This window comes from Theropithecus gelada, unplaced genomic scaffold, assembly GCF_003255815.1.
Source record: "Theropithecus gelada isolate Dixy unplaced genomic scaffold, Tgel_1.0 HiC_scaffold_489, whole genome shotgun sequence".
Classification (NCBI taxonomy): domain Eukaryota; kingdom Metazoa; phylum Chordata; class Mammalia; order Primates; family Cercopithecidae; genus Theropithecus; species Theropithecus gelada.
The window spans coordinates 1-9,201 of record NW_020261487.1 but is presented as its reverse complement, the minus strand read 5'-3'; the positions used below and the strand labels follow the sequence as shown (position 1 = coordinate 9,201).

The 9,201-nt window shown below is 44.1% G+C and overlaps 1 pseudogene; it reads left to right on the top strand.

The window, feature by feature from the left end:
- The first annotated feature begins 5,157 nt into the window (after positions 1-5,157).
- On the top strand, positions 5,158-6,036 carry LOC112617825 (annotated as a pseudogene).
- Positions 6,037-9,201: the final 3,165 nt, after the last annotated feature.

The window sequence follows — 9,201 nt, the reverse complement described above, 5'->3', positions numbered from 1 at the left end:
GGGGGAGGGGAGGTCACTGTGGGAGTTAATGTAGTGGTTAAATAATGAATTGGTAGGAAACAAGAATATCCAGAAATTTGTAAAGGTAAAGGAAGTGGGTGGGTACCGTGGCTCAATCCTTTTAATCCCAGCACTTTGGGAGGCTGAGGTAAATGGATCGCTTGAGTCCAAAAGTTTGAGAACAGCCTGGGCAACATAGCAAAACTTTGTATTTATTTAAAAAATAGGCCAGGTGCAGTGGCTCACACCTATAATCCCAGCACTTTGGGAGACTGAGGTGGGAGTATCACTTGAGGTCAGAAGTTCCAGACCAGCCTGGCCAATATGGTGAAACCCCGTCTCTACTAAAAATACAAAAATTAGCCAGGCGTGGTGGTGGGCACCTGTATTCTCAGCTACTCTTCTCAGGAGGCTGAGACAGGAGAATCCTTGAACCTGGAAGGCAGAGGTTGCAGTGAGCCAAGATCATACCACTGCACTCCAGCCTGGGTGACAGAGCCAGACTCTGTCTCAAAAAATAATAATAATAATAAACTATTAACTTTTGACTTATAATCAAAATTGACCAAAATGGTCAAAAGTTAAAAAAGTATGTACTCTAGGGACAGACACGGTGACTCACGCCTGTAATCCCAGCACTTTGGGAGGCCGAGGCAGGTGGATCACTTGAGACCAGGAGTTGGAGACCAGTCTGGGCAACATGGTGAAACCCTGTCTCTAATAAAAACACAAAAATTGCTGGGTGCGGTGGCTCACGCCTGTAATCCCAGCACTTTGGGAAGCCGACACGGGCGGATCACGAGGTCAGGAGATCGAGACCATCCTGGTTAACACAATGAAACCCTGTCTCTACCAAAAACTGGGGAGGCGAGGTAGGAAAACAGCATGAACCTGGGAGACTGAGCTTGCAGTGAGCCGAGATCACGCCACTGCACTCCAGCCTGGGTGACACAGCAAGACTCCGTCTCAAAAAAAAAAAAAAAATTAGCCAGGCGTGATGGTGGGTACCTGTAATCCCAGCTACTCAGAAGGTTGAGGCAGGGAATCCTTGAACCTGGGAGGCGGAGACTGCAGTGAGCCAAGATCATGCCACTGCACTCCAGCCTAGACAACAGAGTGAGACTATGTCTCAAAAAAAAAGAGAAGAGTATAAACTCTAGAGTGTACCTCCTTGCTTCAAATTAGACTCTACCACTAACTAGATATACGACCCTGATCAAGTTACTTAATCTGGGTTTCAATCCTGTTTTCTGTCAAATGAGTATTATAATAAGTGGGTACCTAAATCAGGGTTTTATAAAGATTAGGTGAGCTAACATATGTAAATGCTTAAAATAATTCCTGGTACATAGTAAAGGTTACATATAAGTGTTAGCTATTATTCTCCAGTGTATTCTATTGAAACTATGTACTTTTTATCCTTTCCTTTGAGAACCAATTTATTTGTCTCCTCTTCTTGCATCCCCTTGCCCCCCATCTGTTTCCTGCATATCAAAGCTTACAAATTTGAATTAAAAGGGAAGCACAATCAGAGAATTACTGAAGAAGAATATGTAATAACATGGGAATTCAGCTTGCCTGGTGCTAGTATTCAGACTGACATCCGTAACAATCATTCAGAGGGTGACTGAGGTTTTCAATTCATGAAGCTACAGTCTCCCATTGGGCCTCTTTTCTCCAGTCACACACTTCTTACTATTCTATCTAACAGTTCTTTTAAGAAGGCCAAAAAAGCCCTCGATGAACAAATAAGGCAAATCAGAAACTACTTACCTTGAATAGTGATGGTAACAGCTTTCTTCTTCCCTCAGTTTACAACTACAATCCAATACAAACAGTAGAATATCTTTACCTACCAGGAAGCAATGAGACTCAATCAAGCTGAGACTTGCTTTCAATTTTTATGAATGTGCAAACTCTTCTCTTTCCCTCCCTTAAGTCAAGAAACTGAGGACATAAAGATGAATCTAAACAAAGTCAGACTTTTTTCTCTAAATTCTCATCATCTTACTGTCTCTATAGTCTAGAATCCCAGGAGTTATGGGAAACCTGAGAATATATTTTAACCAGCAATTACATTAGGGATCATATTTAGAAAGTATGGTAAATATGAATTATTTATTGCATTCCAGAAAGAAACACAAAACACTTTTTTTTTTCTTTTTGTTGAGATGGTGTCTCGCTCTGTCACCCAGGCTGGAATGCAGTGGTGTGATCACTGCACACTGCAGCCTCAAACTCCTGGGCTCAAACGTTCCTCCTACCTCAGCCTCCCAAGTTGCTGGGATCACAGGTGTGCATCACCCCACCCAGCTACAAAGGATTTCTTAAAAAAGGAACTAACATTACAAAGAGAGAGTAAAGGGAAAGAAGAAATCAATATTAGAAATTGCATAATACAGGACATTTACAGACCCTCATCAATTCATCCTTTTCTGCAACTTCTCAATGAATATGGTAGTGGATTTGTTTTCAAAGATGGCTTCTCACCACCCTCCATCTCCATCTGAGGCTGACATAGTGGGAGCAGCATCCAGAGTCCATGTACATATTCAAAGAGATTAAAGTATAACAAAAATACATAGATTCTAAATACATATTTTAGACAAAAGAAGGGCTCCAAGCATCATAGATACAAAAGCTAAGCCACAAAGCTAAGCAAATTGGTCTGGAGTAGGAGTCCAAGGAAGTCCAATTCTACAATAGTTTGTCCCTTGGAAACACGTTACTACTTTGAGGTTGACTAAATATCAGTTATGAACAACCAAAATACACCTGTCGATAGTTGTGTGCAATCTCTGATGAGTATGACAACTAAAATTATGTTCTTAGAGTAGGTTCTAGGTAGAAAAAATTCAGTTATGACACTCATGAGCCACAATAGAAACCATTATAACACAAAAGAATAACTGTACATCTTTTTCTTCTTACTTCTAACATTTTTTTTTTTTTTCCCCGAGATGGAGTCTTGTTCTGTTACCCAAGCTGGAATGCAGTGATGTGATCTCGGCTCATTGAAACCTCCACCTCCCAGGTTCAAGCAATTCTCCTGCCTCAGCCTCCCAAGTAGTTGGGATTATAGGCGTGCACCAAGACACCCGGCTAATTTTTGTATTTTTAGTAGAGATGGAGTTTCACCATGTTGGCCAGGCTGGTCTTGAACGCCTGCTCTCATGATCCACCCCACCTTGGCCTCCCAAAGTTCTGGGATTACCCACCGTGCCCTGCCTTTATTTTTATTTTTGAGGAAATGGGGTCTCATTGTGTTGCCCAGGCTGGTCTTGAATTCCTGAGCTCAAGCAATCCTCCCTCCTTAGCCTCCCAAAGAACTGGGTTTATAGAGTATATGCCTTTTGTACAGGATTCTCACATAGAAATCACAGATCTCTAATACCTGTACAATGTAAGTCAAAAACCCAAAGGGCTTAAGAGTAGAGGTCTAAGCATCATGCCACTCCCCCACTCCCACAAATCAGGACTCAAATTCTATTAATTGGGACTTACCTACATTCCAATTTTCAAAAATTCAAGAATTGGACTACCAGCTCAGAAGAGCAATTTTTCCAAACATGTAGGAAGCTTGTTGCTTTTGAATTCTGGATCAGAGCTCAAGGGAGATAGAATTCCCCCCCTTTTTTTTTTTTTTAACTTTTTCTTTTTTTTTTTTTTTTGAGACAGTCTCATTTTGTCACTGTGCCCAACCTAGAATTCCCTTTTTTTTTTTTTTTTTTTTGAGACCGAGTCTCGCTCTGTCACCCGGGCTGGAGTGCAGTGGCCGGATCTCAGCTCACTACAAGCTCTGCCTCCCGGGTTCACGCCATTCTCCTGCCTCAGCCTCCCGAGTAGCTGGGACTACAGGCGCCCGCCTATTCACCCGGCTAGTTTTTTGTATTTTTTAGTAGAGACGGGGTTTCACCGTGTTAGCCAGGATGGTCTCGATCTCCTGACCTCGTGATCCACCCGTCTCGGCCTCCCAAAGTGCTGGGATTACAGGCTTGAGCCACCGCGCCCGGCTAGAATTCCCTTTTAAATATAAAAGTATTTGGAAGGCCAGGTGCAGCGGCATGTGTCTGTAGTCCTAGCTACTTGGGAGGTTGAGATGGCAGGAATGCTTCAGGTCAGGAGTTCAAGACCAGTGTGAGCCACATAACCTCTTTTTTTTTCTGTCTCTACAAAAAAAGTTAAAATTAGCCAGGCACGATGGCATGTGCCTGCAGTCCCGGCTACCCAGGAGGCTGAGCAGGGAGGACTGCTTGAGCCCAGGAGTTAGATGTTGCAGTGAACTAGCATCTCACCACTGCACTCCAGCCTGGGCAACAGAGCAAAACCCTGTCTCTGAAAAAAAGAAAACAAAATTTATTTGGGAAAGGTGCCTCTAAGCCTCTTTGAGATTCTCAAAGTCCGGTGAGCACGTGGTTCTAATAATCCTTGGAGTATACCGTACAGTCATCTGATTGCAGATGTCCAGCCTCTGCTGTGATCGGCTACTGCCTTTGCCATAGTCGTTGTTAAATATTTTGAATATCACCATTATTTACAACTAAAATATTCCCTACATTACAAATGAAACGAAAAGGAGAATAAAGAATTCAGGTTGCTGACTTAAAAGCATGCACTAGTATGGAAGGATTAATAACATTCTCTTGTGTTCATGGAGGACTTCAGATCTCAGACTGTTTTTACAGCAATTCTTTACACTGACCCTCAGAACAACTGAGATAGAGGAGAAAGATTGGGAAAAAGGAGGGTTGTGGGAGAGAGAGCGAGAGAAACCACAAGCTCCACTTTAACAAACATAGAGGCAAGTTACAGAGGTTTTGGGTGGTCTGCCCATGGTCAAAGGGAAGGTGAGTAATGGAGGCCAGGCAGGATCCCAGCAAGTGTTCTGTCCACTCAACCACCAAGCTTTGGACTGGAACATCAAGTAGGAGCAGACCAAAGAGCGCAACAAGCGGAACTCAGCTCATCACTTCTAGGTTGTAACACTTTCCTTCTTTTTTCTCTACTCTTTATCTTGTCACGTTTAGTTCCATGGAAACTGGCAGAGCCAGATGGATTTCAGACAACTAAAACATATGTGGGGAAAGGAGACCTTCCTTAAAAATACAAACCCTTCTCTTCCCTTCTGCAGCCATCACCGAAGCAGGATCAGCCAAAATGAAATTCAATCCCTCTGTGACTTCCAATCGAGGCAAGAACTGCAAAAGGCATTTCAATGCAACTTCCAACATTAGCAGGAAGATTATGTCTTCCCCTCTTTCCAAAGAGCTGAGACAGAAGTACAATGTGTGATCCATGCCTATCCGAAAGGTTTTGATGAAGGTCAGGTTGTATGAGGACACTATAAAAGTCAGCAAATTGGCAAAGTAGTCCAAGCTTACAGGAAGAAACATGTCATCTACAATGAATGGGTGCAACGGGAAAAGGCTAATGGCACAACTGTCCATGTAGACGTTCACCACAGCAAGGTGGTTCTCACTAGGCTAAAACGGGACAAAGATGGCAAAAAGATTCTTGAACAGAAAGCCAAGTCTTGCCAAGTAGGAAAGGAAAAGGGCAAATACAAGGAAGAAACAATTGAGAAGATGCAGGAATAAAGTAATCTTATATACAAGCTTTGGTAAAAACTTGAAACAAAAAAAAGAAAATACAAACCTTGATCTCAATCTATAGGTTTCCTTTTGCTGGCCAACTGAGATTTAGTATGTATTGGATTGTAGTTGTAGGACGAGGGACAGGAAAAAAGTTTTTAAAAAGCTTTAAAATAAGCTACGTTAAAATGATCATAAAAAACACAACTTTTTACTTTAGCAAATATAAAATTTCCGAAGTTACATTTAGAAGCCTTATCAAAAGTACAGGAGCAAAGATACCAGACATAAATTAATCATAAGATCCAGTTCAAGCATTTCAATCACAGGAGAAAACTATAAATTGTAATTTATACAAAGTCTAGCTCTGTTGCCAAGGCTGGAGTGCAGTGGCGCGATCTGGGCTCACTGAAACCTCTACCTCCCAGGTTCAAGCGATCCTCCTGCCTCAGCTTACCAAATAGCTGGGATTACAGGCGCCGACCACCATGCCTGGCTAATTTTATTTATTTTTACCACAGACAGGGTTTTACCATGTTGGCTAGGCTGGTCTCAAACTCCTGACCTCAGGTGATTCACCCGCCTTGGTCTCCCAAAGTGTTGGGATTACAAGCAAGAGCTACCGTGCCTGGCCCTGAATTAAATTTTTAACAGGAGGATTATAACCTGATTATAGGCCAGGCACCATGGCTCACGCCTGTAATCCTAGCACTTTGGGAGGCTGAGGCGGGTGGATCACCTGAGGGCAGAAGTTCGAAACCAGGCCAGGCGTGGAGGCTCACACCTGTAATCCAGCACTTTGGGAGGCCGAAGCAGGCAGATCATCTGAGGTCAGGAGTTTGAGACCAGCCTGGCCAACATATTGAAACCCCGTCTCTACTAAAAATACAAAAATTAGCCAGGCATGTGGTACATGCCCATAATCCCAACTACTCGGGAGGCTGAGGCAGAAGAATCTCATGAACCCAGGAAGCAGAGGTTGCAGTGAGCTGAGATTCCACCACTGCACTCCAGCCTGGGCAACAGAGGGAGACTCCGTCTCAAAAAAAAACAAGAAAAACGAGAATTGCAAAGCGATATACAGGATGCGCGCGGTGGCTCATGCCTGTAATCCCAGCACTTTGGAGAGCCAAGGTGGGCAAATCACCTGAGATCAGGAGTTCGAGACCAGCCTGGCCAATATGGTGAAACCCCGTGTCTCTACTAAAAATACAAAAATTAGCCAGGCATGTGGCACGTGCCTGTAATCCCAGCTACTCGGAAAGCTGAGGCTGCAGAATGGCTTGAACCCAAGAGGCGAGGGTTGCAGTGAGCCAAGATTGCGCCACTATACTCCAGCCTGGGCAACAGGGAGGGACTCCATCTCAAAAAAAAAAAAAAAAAAAGTGATATACAAAATAACACATCGTAAAATTTGGAAACTTTCTAACATTGCTCTTCTGTAAACTGAAGACAAATCATAGAGCTTTCCTAATAATGTTGTCCCGTGGACTCCATGTCGAGTGTCCAAATATTATATGTCAAGAGTTCTATCAGCCAGGCTGAGTGCAAACTCATCCCACCACTCAGCCTGGGTGACAGAACAAGAGCCTATCTCAAAAAAAAAAAAAAAAGGAAAGAGAGAAAAAGGAGAGAAAGAGAAGAGGAGAGGAGAGAAAGAGGGGAGGGGAGGGGAGGGAAGGGAAGCGAAGGGAAGTGAAGGGAAGCGAAGGGAAGTGAAGGGAAGCGAAGGGAAGNAGGGAAGCGAAGGGAAGTGAAGGGAAGCGAAGGGAAGTGAAGGGAAGCGAAGGGAAGGGGAGGGGAGGGAAGGGAAGCGGAGGGAAGGGAAGCGAAGGGAAGGTAAAGGAAAGGAAAGGAATGTTGGGAGAATTTGACTCAAAATTTGAATTTTCAAATGGGTGCAGTAATGTGCGCCTCTAGTCCCAGCACTTTGGGAGGCTGAGACAGGAAGATCACTTGAATCCAGGAGTTTAAGCCATCCTGGGCAACAGAGCAAGACTCCATCTCTAAAATAACCTTTTTTTGGCAAAAAAGTTATGTGAGTGAATAATGTTGGCACAACTGACAAGTCATATGTAAAACTTATTCCATCCATCCCTCACTCCCTCTATAAAAGTAAACATAAGATCAACATGCCAAAACAAATAGTTTTAGCAAAGAAACATGACTAGGGCTGGGCACAGTGGCTCACACCTATAATTCTACACTTTGGGAGGCCAAAGCGGGTGGATAACCTGAAATCAGGAGTTCGAGACCAGCCTGGCCAACGTGGCGAAACCCCATCTCTACTAAAAATACAAAAATCAGCCAGGCATGGTGGCGTGAGCCTGTAATCCCAGCTACTGGGGGGCTGAGGCAAAAGAATCGCTTGAACCTGGGAGTCAGAGGTTGCAGTGAGCTGAGATCCTGCCACTGCACCCCAGCCTGGGCAACATAGTAAGACTCTGTCTCAAAAAAAAAAAGAAAAAGAGAAAGAAAAACATGACTAAATGTCTTTAACTTAGAATGGGGAGGGAATTTCTACACACAACACAAAATTTAGAAGTTTAACAGAGGAAAAAAACTAACATGTTTGGCCATGTAAAACGTCTGTATAGGGAAAAAAAATCTTAGATGATTTTTTTTAAAAAATCATAGAACCAAAGGTCAAATCTAAAACTGGGAAATAAAATATTAGCAATATCTCAAAGAAAAAGAACTAACGTCCCACCTCCCAAACTCATAAAAATGAATATTCAAAAAACAGAAATAGGTCAGGTGAGAATTTGAGGAGTTTGAGATCAGCCTGGGCAACATGACAAATGCCCGTCTCTACAGAAAATACAAAAATTGGCCGGGTGCAGTGACTCACGCCTGTAATCCCAGCACTTTGGGAGGCCAAGGCAGGCAGATCACGAGGTCAGGAGATCGAGACCATCCTGGCTAACACGGGAAAACCCCATCTCTACTAAAAATACAAAAAATTAGCCGGTCGTGGTGGCGGGGGCCTGTAGTCCCAGCTACTGGGAGGCTGAGGCAGGAGAATGGCGTGAACCCGGGAGGCGGAGCTTGCAGTGAGCCGAGATCGCACCACTGCGCTCCAGCCTGGGTAAGAGCAAGACTAGGTCTCAAAAAAATTAAAAAATAAAAATAAAGAAAATACAAAAGGGCCGGGCGCAGTGGCTGAAGCCTGTAATCCCAGCACTTTGGGAGGCCGAGACGGGCGGATCACGAGGTCAGGAGATCGAGACCATCCCGGCTAACACAGTGAAACCCCGTCTCTACTAAAAAATACAAAAAACTAGCCGGGTGAGGTGGCGGGCGTCTGTAGTCCCAGCTACTCGGGAGGCTGAGGCAGGAGAATGGCGTAAACCCGGGAGGCGGAGCTTGCAGTAAGCTGAGATGCGGCCACTGCACTCCAGCCTGGGTGACAGAGCGAGACTCCGTCTCAAAAAAAAAAAAGGAAAATACAAAAATTAGCTGGATATGGTGGCATGTGCCTGTAGTCCCAGCTACTTTTGGGAGGCTGAGAGAGGAGGATGGCTTGAGCCTAGAAGGTGAAGGCTGCAGTGAGTTGTGATCACGCCACTGTACTCCAGCCTGGGAGACAGAGCCAGACCCTGTCTCAAAA